Here is a 12,058-nt window from a genome sequence, read left to right as displayed (position 1 = left end):
ATTTGCATTGACAATCGATGAACAGTCTTCAACAAACCTTTATCTCTTGATTATTGCCTCCTCTTATTTTTTCTTCCCTCTAAGAACCGTTTCTTTTTTTTTTTCTGTGGATTATTTCAGTGGTTCTGAGCTGACATTACTGAGGGCAAACCCAGCCCTGGCACAAGGTAAAATGAAGCCTAATCTTATAACCCACTCTCTCCTTCGCCAAACCCTGAGTCCCATACAGACCTGTTAATTCAAACTTGACATTGCTGCTTTTAACACTATATTCTGCATAAAAATACTAAGATAGAATGATGTCACATGTGCTTAAAACATGATCTATAGCCTGATGTGTGTATTTGTGGTAATGATGTCAAAGGAAGAAGCCACTGGGTATATTTCACTGGCAGAGCCCTACCAAATGGTACCTGGCACAAGCATGCAGTTTCATGATTAAGACCAAGGGACTGACTGTCAGATTGCTGTGTCTGAACTATAAAGATTTACCCCGCCAGAGCATCAGCATTTCACACTGCCTAATACGTGTTTATCTTCCACTATCAACATGATTATGCTAAAAGTGCACTCCATATAATCTTTCATAGGAAATTAAACTGGCTTTTAATGATCTGCTTGTAACAGGTTGGGGACAGAGTCGGAGGGAGAGAACTATCACTGTTGGATGCTTGCGGAGAACACATGTATGCACCATGATGAGGGAGTCGATGAACATCGGAAAAACATCAATCGCAGTCTGTGTTTAAGGAATTTATTTACATAGTTTCCAGAGAAATCCGAAAGACCCTGTCAAGCCCGGAAATACCTTCCTGAGTTTCTGATGCCCTGAGGCTCCTTTGCTCCTGATGTAAACTCAGTGCTCAGCTCTTGCACAGAACAATCTAGACAAAAAAGAGTCCTTTTAAGATGAATTTCATATTTGTACAATCCATTGTGAACTCTTCCCAGAGTTCTTGAGCTGGCCTTTGAAACTGGATCGTGGAGCCTCAACCTGGTCTGCACAGGTACCAGGCTCAGAAGGAAATTCAGTAAGCTGGACCTGATGCCTGTCACCGGCGTGCCCAGGAGCAGGGACACACATGCTATTTTAAGCTTTGCAGAAATTAACACACGCTGGCCCCTGGCCATCGGGCCTTTAGGATATTAAACCGGGACCTGAGAAGCAGAGTTAGGTAGAAATACTAATTTTAATCAAAATTATAAATGTGACCCCAGCATAATAAATGTCTTCCTTTAAGGATATGCTGTTACTTGGCTGTGATCTGCCTTCCTGCTCTGCCAATGAGAAACCTCAGGAATTTTAAGGCTGACTATCCTCAGATATTACAAGTAAGTCAGTAACAGGTTAGATCAGTGCTTTGCTGTCTCATAAACTTCATTTTCTTAGCTATTAAATCAAATGAAGCCACAAAACATCTAGATGCTTGTATCTTGGAGAAGGATTCAGGATAGCATAAATGTGATTTTTGGACAGTAAACAAATGTAGATTGTGACTGTTGTCAAATGCCTTCAGTGAATTCAGCATTGTTTGAACATAGGGCAGATATTGTTTCGTTTCTTTCTGTAAAACTGAGGAGTGTACATTTTTATTTTCATTTTTCAGATGCAGGAGCTCAAGGAAAGATTGGATAATATCCCAGATAGCTAGAATTTCAATGCAGGTCTGTTGGTCCGAAATGCCCTTTTCCTTTCACTGTACCTCCTTTGTAAATTCAGCTTCTGTGATTTTAAATGCCTTTGGTTTTTGTTTTCCAATCAAGGATGCAGAACTTGAAACCATGGTCATGTATCCCTTTCATCAATTAGAAATAAGCCTCCACGGTCGCCTGCAGATTGTACTTTGCCTCTCTGAAGCCAATAAAATCTCAGTAGCCAGTATGCACTGGTTTCCCATTTACTAATCAAAGGGGTTCACATTCAAGGCTTTGACATCTCCATGGACAAAGGCTCAACAGTGAACTGACTGGAAGCCTAGAAAATAAAAGTCCTCTAGCCTGAGGTAGAGTACTCCAAAAGGTGAGGGAATCCGTGATTACTGCCTTTACCTGCCCAGCATCTTTTGAGAAATGGGGGAGCTTTTTCTTTCTCTCGGTACTATTTGTAGCCTGGTTGGTGGGTCCCGAATGCATTCCCTGTTTCTTTCCTGTCAGCACTGTCTCCCAAGTCCTCTGCCTGGCCCCACACTTCCAGCCTTTTTCCAGAAGCACACACACTTGCAGTCACTGCCCTTTAGAGTCCGTCTGGACGCTCACCCCTTTGACAGGCTCTATCTCCACCCTGCTAAGGTGATGATGTCTGCCTGGGTAAGACTGAATTTGCCAAATTCCTTTTAGAATTTGATTTGTGGCTGTGGCTTTCTCGGTAGGATTTCTTACAGGACTGACTCTCTCATGGTTTGCCTTAAAAGCTGTCTTACACGCACTTTGCTTTCATCCGTACTTAGCATCCCAGCTTCTCTGCCTGCTTCTTCCTCAGCCAAAGATATAGGACGAAGAATCATTTCTATTTGTGATTAATTACTATTTCCGTTCGATTTACCATGTGGAAAGATTCAACGACAGACGTTAAAAAAGCCATAAGCTGTGGTTAATATGAAATGCAAAGTTCTGAATTCTTTAAAGTCTGCTAAGCCCTTCAGTCCTCATCTCTTCCTTCTCCATTCCTCTGAGATAGCCTATGTGGTTGATATTTTCCTTATCCTTTTTATTCTCCTATTCTCCTGCTCCTTTTTCGCCATTTTGTTTGTTCAGCAATTGCCTTTTCTTAGAACTTCCAAAATGTGAAATCATAGTATGCATTATTTTACCCATGAGAATAATTTCTTTCCTATGGCGATTTTTAAATTTAGTCTATGTGAATTTCCAAATGCTGTCAGAACATGGGGCCCATGTGTGGCATAGAGCTAAATCTCATGAAATGTTTTGAAAGAGTAGATGTGCTTCTTATTGTCCTTGTAGCAATTTTTTTTAAATATGCCATTTAAGCTAACTATGTTTTTAAGAAGTCAATCAACCCTTTATTAAACAAAAATTGGTTCTGGCCTGAGAACTGATGTCACGTCTGTGAAGGACCAAGAGTTATTATGAGCTTCATTCTCACATAGTTTGCAAGCTAGTTGAACTACAAGATTTTGATCCGTCAGACAACTGGGATGTATGAGAGAAGAATACAGTTTGAAGCTGATTTGCATGGCAGTCTACACAGTAGGAATGGTGCATACATGGGGATAAGTCTCAGTTTTGGGAGGGGCATTTGACTATTTTAAAAACTATTTTATTTTTGATATTGTTTACGTAGTTGAGAAGGATGCATACCCATGTGGACCACCGATTATGGTGGGGCGGGTCAAGACATAGAGTAAATAGTAGATGAGATAAGTGCTCCCAATTTTTCATTTGATTATTTTTTTTTCTGTTAGAGATTCATGCAAAAAGCACACGTATCTATAAAGCAACAACCACCACCACAGCAAAGTCTTTCTAAACCTGGCTTAAGGGTCCTACAAATTTTTGCTTTGCTTTCCAAACTGTAATCTTATTAGCTACTGAAGTTTTTTTTTTTTTTTTTGCTTGATCTCAGGTGTGTTGATAACTGTGCAATCTGAATCAGTTGTGAACATATTTAAGACCTTCCAAGTCTGAATATTTTTCCACACCTTCCTCAGTGAGAAAACTCATGATTATATTTTAATTCCAGGAAACTGACATCTTTTTAGATAGGGAATTTGGTTTGCAGCTGACAAATGCAGCCAGGAAAGACACAGTCTTCAAATGTTTTTTTAAACTCCCTTGGACATTTGAATCAACACTTGGTTCTGGACTGCCATCCTCAAAATCCATGTTCCTCATCTTACTCCCATTTTCCTTCAAGCTGAGATATTAACCGAGTAATGGAGAAATCAAATCTGAAAGGACCGTCTCACAGACTGAGAAAATTGCTGGGTAAGAAATGATGGCAAGGTAAGTTCAGATTTAGGTTAATTCCCAACTTTTCCTGTTCTAAAAATCAACATCTAACTTAACTAAGCTGGGGAAAACTAACAGATTAAAATAACTATAAAGAGAGGTTCCTGGGCTTTCTACCAGTCAGCAGACAGAGGTATTGTCTATATATGGAAGTCCATCTACCTGACAGTTCGCGTAAGATCTTAAGAGAATTGCTCGTATTACAGAATGGCATCAAATTATTTTTCATTTTTTTTCTCAGGAAATATGTAGCTTGCTAAATTGATGCTGACCCATGTTCCCCACATTTTTGGCACTTGATTATGTGTTGATGCTGTTGAGATTTGTTTACATTAGATAACTCATATCCACAGATCAAAGGAACAGTCTTTGAATCAGATTCCTATGAGTTATCTGTGTAAAAGTTCATGGTCTTAACAATGGGAGAATACATGAAAGGAGACAGTTCAATTTTTCCCCAGATATACAGTAAGGCCACAAGCTGTGTTCCTGTTCTTATTCACTGCTCCATACGGAGACAACACCTTCTGACATAGGGCAGAGGATTATGTTCTGTGTTTTGCAATCACACCACTTAAAGAAGCATTGTTACCTCATTTATTTTCCGTATCTGCTTCCCTTCTTTGCAGGCGTATTTCAGCTGAGGAAATTTTCATTTAGATGTACCCAATACAAAGGAAGGCAAGGACAAGAGTTACCTTTTGCTACCCAGGAGATTTTGACGAAAGGTCTGACAAGGTAGAAATGTGTGTGTGTGTGTGAGTGTGTGTGTGTCTATATCTATATGTACACACATATAGATATATATTCTTATAGGAACAGTTGTTGGCATCAAACTTGTAATTGTTATCAGAACTTCAATAGATTTGCTGGGAAAGACAGTTAGATAAAGCCTCGGGTTAATTTCCATCATTACCAAGCACTTTATACCACTGAAAAATTCCAAACATATAAAGAGATGTCAATCTTGTTCTTTAGACAGAAAAAAGGTGGGGGTGAGCGGTGGGGGCGCTTCAAAGGCTGTCAGTAGGTAAGTCAGTCAATTGCTGGTTTGATTTAGTTCTTAACTCCTTGAGGTAAAAGACAAATGTTCTGCAAGAGTAACCATTCCCAGCATGCATTAAATGAACCAACTTTAACAACTGTGCTATCAGAGTAATACAGACTGCAGCGAAGAGCTATCACTAGTGGAAAAATCAGAATCAAATGTCTGAATCAAGATGGCAAGTGGGTAGATAGAAATATTTTTGCTGTGGGGAGTTCTTACTAAATGTAGTTATCTCAGTTGATGAGCTGGGAAGGTATTGCTGGTTGATGTTTCAGAGCCAGAAACAGAATAAACAGGTTCAAGTCCTGGACCGAACACAATGATATGATCTTGCCTAACCAATTCAACACATCTGTAGTCTGCATTTTTACTTATGATCAGGGATGATCGGTCTATACACAACATAATGTGCATATTTAAATGAACAAAAATAAAGCAATACATATTTGCTGATTATTCAATATCATAATCAATCTATATACAGTGATGATTTCCAACTCCTAATATATATCTCTATCTCTATCTCTATCTCTATCTCTATCTCTATCTCTATCTCTATCTCTATCTCTATCTCTATCTCTATCTCTATCTCTATCTCTATCTCGAAGTCCTGTTATAGAGCTCTCCCTAAGAACTGTGTCTGCAAATGCTGTTGTGACTGAAGCTCTGCTATGGACAGCATCTTTTTCATCTAGCTGGGCTGTAAGTTTCTGTGGCCTCACTGAACCCTCCTGCAGTTACAACTAATTTATTTACACCCTCTATCGTTTCTTTTTAAGATGATAATTTCTCTTTTAAACTGACCCGAATAAAATCAGCGGAAGGAGCCAAATGGAATAGCAACATTGTATTATATACAGGTATGAGGGCTACCGGGTCTATCGATTCTTCTGTAAGGCACACAAAAATGCAGCAAAATGTGACTTATCTTCAACAGTCGCTTGAATGAGTTACTAGAGGAGTGGTAAGTTAACAGATGAAGTAAAAGAAATCCAAGGGTGTGGAAGGCTGTGACCATTTTATTTAGGATGCACAGTAAATCCACACTTAAGGCATGCAAGTTAGATCTATGGAGAGTTCCCTCAGAGGTTTGCAAACAAATACCAAAGTTTCTACAATATGTGCTTTTGAAATAACTGTGTGAAATGGTGGATTGAGATTCTGTAGGGAGTGCCTTTATGCTGATCAAATCCTGGTAGTTTGGTTTTGAGGAAAATGCCTGGCTGTTTGCATTTTCTCCGTCCCCTAAAGGTCTTCCTGGCTACTTTTCCTTCCTACCCTCAGCTTGACTGCTGACTGAGTATTCCATGGCGTCCTTTGTTCTGCAAGGACATCCTTTAGTTTCCCACTAGTCTCAAGTTCACATAGCCAGACAACCCCACACACCTTTCCTATGTAGGATAGTCTTCTCCAGCTCTTTTGAAATAAGAAAGAATCACCTCCCACCGTTAGTGAGGAATCCTTTCCTTTCCCTGTAATGCAGAAGACTGAATAGAACACTCCAGTGACAGGCTCTTGAGAGGAAGCTGCTCTTGGACAACTCCATGTCTCCAATACATAAATTCAATTAGCCCTTACCGGGGAGCCCCAGTTTACTTTACAACTCAGTATTTCAACGACTTTTAAAGAAATTCTAATTACTGCATGAGAAATAAGTCAAATTCCTCTTCTCTCATTGTGAAAAGCTTTTATTACCCACTGCTATAAAACATATATCTTCTTTTTTTTCTGTTGCTATCCTAGCAGAGTAGCCTGCATACCAATAGGATCCCCAAAATGCCATGAAGCAGAACATATTTATCTGTTAAATTCTATGTACAGCAACCTAACAAATGCCAGAGACAGAACGACTGCCCTCTGCACGGTAATACTTGTGTAGATGTCTTCTTTATGCTAACAATGACAGGGCTGCATGCCTGCTACTATACTCCCAAATCAGAGAGCATTTTTTCCCCCAATAGAAGGCTCCATATCAGAAAGAAAAAGAACTGCATGGTTTTGGCACTGAGATATTTTATGTGGATAATAAATTTTTTCCCCTCGAACTACACCAACTACAAGTATCTACCTAGAAGATGAAATCTCAGATTTATGCCATCAGAACTCTTCAGTATACCAAGGCATAATTTTTTCTTCTTCTCATGACTGTCAACTTTGTTTACTATTTAGGTTCAATTCTATCTTAGACAAGATATTAAATAGTCCTGTCACAGCCACATGTCAGAACCTTCTTAGAAAAACAAGGTGATAAATGTAAAAATTATATTAATAAGGAGCACTCTCAAAGACATATGACATTTACTGAAACCTAAAATGTAACTGGAATGTTCTAATTATATTTTACTAATCAAAAAAGGATTTTGGAGTCTGTAATTTTATGTTAGTATGTTTTAAATGCAAAATGACTCAGGATCGATTAAAATATTATTATAAGTAACTTCAAGGAAACATACAAAGTAATGCAAACCCAGACACAAATTTCATAAATCAACATATACGTTGTCAAATTTGTTAGCCTGTTAGATGAACTTTACAATTTGGGCTGTTAAAATCATTCATACTTAAAGAAAATGATCTCAGGCAGTGCTATACAAACATAACGGTTTTTAAAGCCTGGCTGCATTAAACTTTTTATAATGCAATTCAATCTCAAGACAATAAGTAGTAGGCATAGATAATGACAGTAACTGACTCCTCACTAATTGTAATACTTCTGCATAGGCTAAGTGACAATTTATGAATTGTGAAAAATAAATCTATCTGACAGGTCTGTTAGTAAGAGGGCCTTCAGCTTCTTGCTTTGCAGCAGAATGAAGTAAAATATTTCTTTCTTGCTGTTGTTAAAAACATTTCAACAGTTAGTTCTTTTTTCACAGAGAATGCTGCAGAAAGGTTCCAGGCTTAAATAAAAAAAAATAAAAAATAAAATAAAAGAGAGAAAAACCTTAACATGATCGAGTCTTACTCTCCCCTTATAATTGGCCATGATACATGATAAGTTAGAACATATTGAGAGGTTACTATTTTTTTTAAGAGGGAAAACTTGATAGAGGATTGTAATTCAAGATCACAGAGTGGACACTCTACAGTTTTTCTGGCATTGTACAACTGAAGCTGGCTGCAGGGAAAATAAGCGTTATAATACCCGGCACTTAAACAATTGTACCTATAACCGTTAAGTAACAAAAGCGTGAGGCACCTGGCATAGCAGCATTTGCGCCTAATGCCAGCAACAATATAGAGCATTCAAGTGACATTCGATAATGAGCAGACAGTGGAGGCATTACACACGTCCTTAGAAGAATCAGACTTCCTACCTTGAAAAGACAGATGGAGGTAAGTTCCTTTATAAAAAAAGTTGTAAGTAAAGGCAGGCAGCAGTTGCAGTAAATTGAGTCCTTTCAGTCACTGTATACATACAGCAGTTCTGCAATAAGGGAAAAATATAATGGGAGGAGCGGCTGTGAACGAGTGACCTCCTCAAGCTGAGTCCTCTGTGAACCGAGCGTGGAAAGCCACTGCTCCTGATTTGCATGGATTATCTCCACTTGAACAGATACGGAACAGATACATTTAAATTGGGCTGGCACAATGGCAAAAAGAAGGGCGAGTGAATGAATGAGGGACAGCGCGAGAGAGGGAGAGAGAAAGAGAAACAGACAGGAGCTCGGCGAGCGTGGATAAGCTGGTTCTTGCAGAAGTCTGTGTCAGAAGAGCTACAGCTCCCTCTTCATGTCACAGTTGTAAGATAAGAAATGTTGTCATTAAGAACTGGTTAATCACGGGGAAAAACATACCCCGATTAATGAGGTTCGCTCTGCTCCGATTTTTATGAACATTTTAAAATTTTTCCTCTCTTGCCGTTTGGATTTTAAGGGAATCTTTTTTTAGTTGCTAGGTAAACAAATTTGGGTGAAACTTGGGGTTTTGAATGCGATCAGTGCGTTTACTAGAATTTCATATGCATCAATGAAGGAACAGAGACATTTGTTAAACGGAATATTTATTTTGAAAGCAGATTCATTCCTCTTAACTTTTAGATAGCTAACGATACGTGCCTCAGTGTAAATAAAAATGATATTTGAATGTTAATTAGTACTTAAATATTTTTAAAAGTTGACATTAAAATGAGGGGTGTATGTTGGGTATTGTTATGTTGTTTTTTAGGTCTAAGTTGCTTTTTTTCTATATATATTTTTTTGCTGGCATTTCAGAATAAAAAAATAAAACCTTTGTGTACAATGCAGATGCATTTAAGAAATAGAATTATTATTTGCTCCCCCATTTAGCATCGTTAGAGCTTTCCCCTGTTGCTAAGTATTGTATTGATATTCACAGTTTTTACAAGAGAGAAAAGGGAGCTATGACTGCAACTTTTAGCAACAATGAGTTAGTAAGTCAGCAGACAGGATGAGCCTGTTCTAAGTAAGTTAGCAGCAAGACTGCCTTCTCTTTTTAGACAGCTGTTTGCCAATGACCAGTCAGGCAATTAGGTTAATTCAAAGGGAAAATTCAATCTAAACAGCTGAGAATTTTTCCAAACCTGTTGACTGAGTTGATCACAGTCCCTTGGAGGAGCTAGTACTTACTTGGTTACTATCAAATTCGGTATATTTCCCCCAAATGGTTTTAAAGATCTCATCTCAACAAAAATATATGAGTGATCTTTACAGGGCATGCTAAAGACCCTCATTAGATTGTACTGTGTTTGGGGCTCCACATCTGACCAGGAAAGTTGGAGAATTTAAACCCACTGCACTCAGAACAACTGGGATTGATGGACAGAAGTGATACTTCAGAAGAAATCTCAAGGACAATTCCATGAAATTTTGGAAGAAATAAAATTTCTGAAGTTGGCAGACTTAGTGACTGTAACAGTGTTTAGGAAACAATTACTTGACAGTAAAAGGGTGAAGAGAATATTTAATGTCTCTTACATCCAACCATGTGATTGCTCTCTGAGTGGATGGTTGTATCCTCAGATTTGCATATCAGTTTGGACCCAGTTTGCATGCAGGTTGGACTTGTAATATTATTCAGGTCTTAATATTGTTTTTCAAATTGTAAACTCTTTTGAGTTAAAAGCTACATATAATATTCTATAAAACATCTTCCCAACTACTTTGAAAGTGCCTCTTACATATTTCAACTGTTTCATGCTTTTGCAGAAATTATATTGAAAATAATGGCAAATATTTACATGTTATATGGGTGGTTAATGTTATAACTGAATTAGGTAATTGTGTCTCCTGTATCCTCACAAAATGAAAGGCAATAAAATTAGTGTAGTGTAAATTCCTTCTCATATACAGTGATCACAGTGTCAACAGTGGTGGATTTTACATTGACGTGTAAGCAGAATTCAGCACCCCTTCTTTATAGCATGGGGTATCTTTCTAACGGTGTTTTTAGGATTTGATTCAAAACTTTCTAAGTCTCAGAACTGACTCTGTCATTTATAAGTTTCGTGACCTCAGACAAATTACTTTGTTAGTAAAATGCAGATTGTAAAATGACCTTGATTATTACAAAGCTGGCTCAAGGAATAAAAGAAGAAGCTCTGCACAGTGTCTAGATAAAGAATCAGTGCAAACTATTGTTATCATTAGTACAAGTGTGTTTCTGTTGCATTTGAATCTCTCTCTGAACTTGGAAGTGTTGTTACAGTGTTTATTGAATGCAGAAAAAAAGTGTCTTTTCTGTCATTTTTGGGCTTTTTTTTTCTGGCCATTATGTTGTGAAGGCTCCTTCCTGGTCCCTGACAGCCAGAAGGAGTGGTGCCTCTACCTTTTTATAAAAGACAGAAATAGAAATACTGTTCTCAGGAGAAATAGAGAGTGTGGTGGCAGCAGATCCAACCTTCTGCACAGGAATAGGAAATGGCTCGTGTGGTATAATCTGAAGGGCACCCAGAAGCTCCCCCGTCCAGAAATATCTTCCCATCTGTCCTTTCCTATTTCCTGAAATGCCACCATTAGGGGTTCATTTGTACGTCTCACTCGTTTTTCATTCTCTTTTTCAATGCATACACTACTGCAAAATTAGCACACTAACAAGTTTACACCTAGAGTAATATGTGAATTAGTAGTAGCTTTAATCACTTTATAGTTTCTTCTAGTGATAAGCTGAATACAGATCTGTTGCACCAAGGAAAAGTCATTATTTTGGCTAAGGTAGAAAGAAAGCTCATTTGGTATATGTAACGCTGCTTTGGGATGCAGTCCTCATGAGGTTGCTGCGGTACTTGTGTTTGAGCGTACTTGGGTCTGCCTGTGAGGGACTCTGCACAAGGCACTCACAGAGTAACTGTAGGGGGGAACGACCAAGGATTCATTCTTTCACCCATTCAGCCAAAAAAGGCAAGGAATTTTTTTTTTTTTTTTTAGCAAGAAGCTATGCTAAGTTTATGAAAATTTATGGTTCTTTTCTTCACTTTTTGGAAAAACTGATGGAAACAGATTGACTAGAATATTGGACGAAAGTGCAACAGACCAAACTGGAGAGAAAAGGTGAAGAGAGCATGGCAGAGTGGGCTAAAGGAGAAGGCCATTACAGATGAGGTGATGTTGATGTGTCTCTTGAATACAGGACAGGAATGAATGAGAAAGAAGGACAGGCTGTAGGTGTGTCTCAGGGTGAGGGACAACAGGAAGAGAGGCCATGCAGCAGGAAGGGACACAGTAAAATTGGACCACGCATACACTCACAGCACAGAGTGTAAGGTGAATTGAAAACATAGGGATGTAACCAGAACATCAGGAAAGAACTGAGGAGCAAGCCCCAGAAAGAGATGAACAAGTTAGGCTATTTTCACTTCCTGGACCTCAGCAAGGCACCTTTGTCCCTTTCTGGCTGTTGGGCATATGTGTTCGTTGGTCTCCCCTACCTATGACCAAATACATAGAACAATGCTCAAATGATATGGAGTACTGTTCCAGGTGGGAAAAATGGGGAATAACGCCCATTATAGTAAAGTTTTCTGAGAGTTGAAATGTTCCAAATTTGTTTGTGAGGGCCTGCCTCTGCCTCCCCTAACCCAAG

General features: G+C 38.6%; 1 protein-coding gene across 1 annotated transcript in view; it reads right to left on the bottom strand.

Moving 5' to 3' along the window:
- ADGRL2 (adhesion G protein-coupled receptor L2) overlaps positions 1 to 8,671 on the bottom strand; it is a 653,944-nt gene extending 645,273 nt beyond the window's left edge. The window contains exon 1 of the mRNA XM_058658496.1: positions 8,335 to 8,671. The gene's annotated coding sequence lies outside the window, so the exon portion shown is untranslated. The remainder of the gene's footprint in view (positions 1 to 8,334) is intronic.
- Positions 8,672 to 12,058: the final 3,387 nt, after the last annotated feature.

The sequence above is a fragment of the Ochotona princeps genome, chromosome 2 (assembly GCF_030435755.1).
Source record: "Ochotona princeps isolate mOchPri1 chromosome 2, mOchPri1.hap1, whole genome shotgun sequence".
NCBI lineage: Eukaryota > Metazoa > Chordata > Mammalia > Lagomorpha > Ochotonidae > Ochotona > Ochotona princeps.
This window is presented reverse-complemented; position numbering and strand designations above follow the sequence as displayed.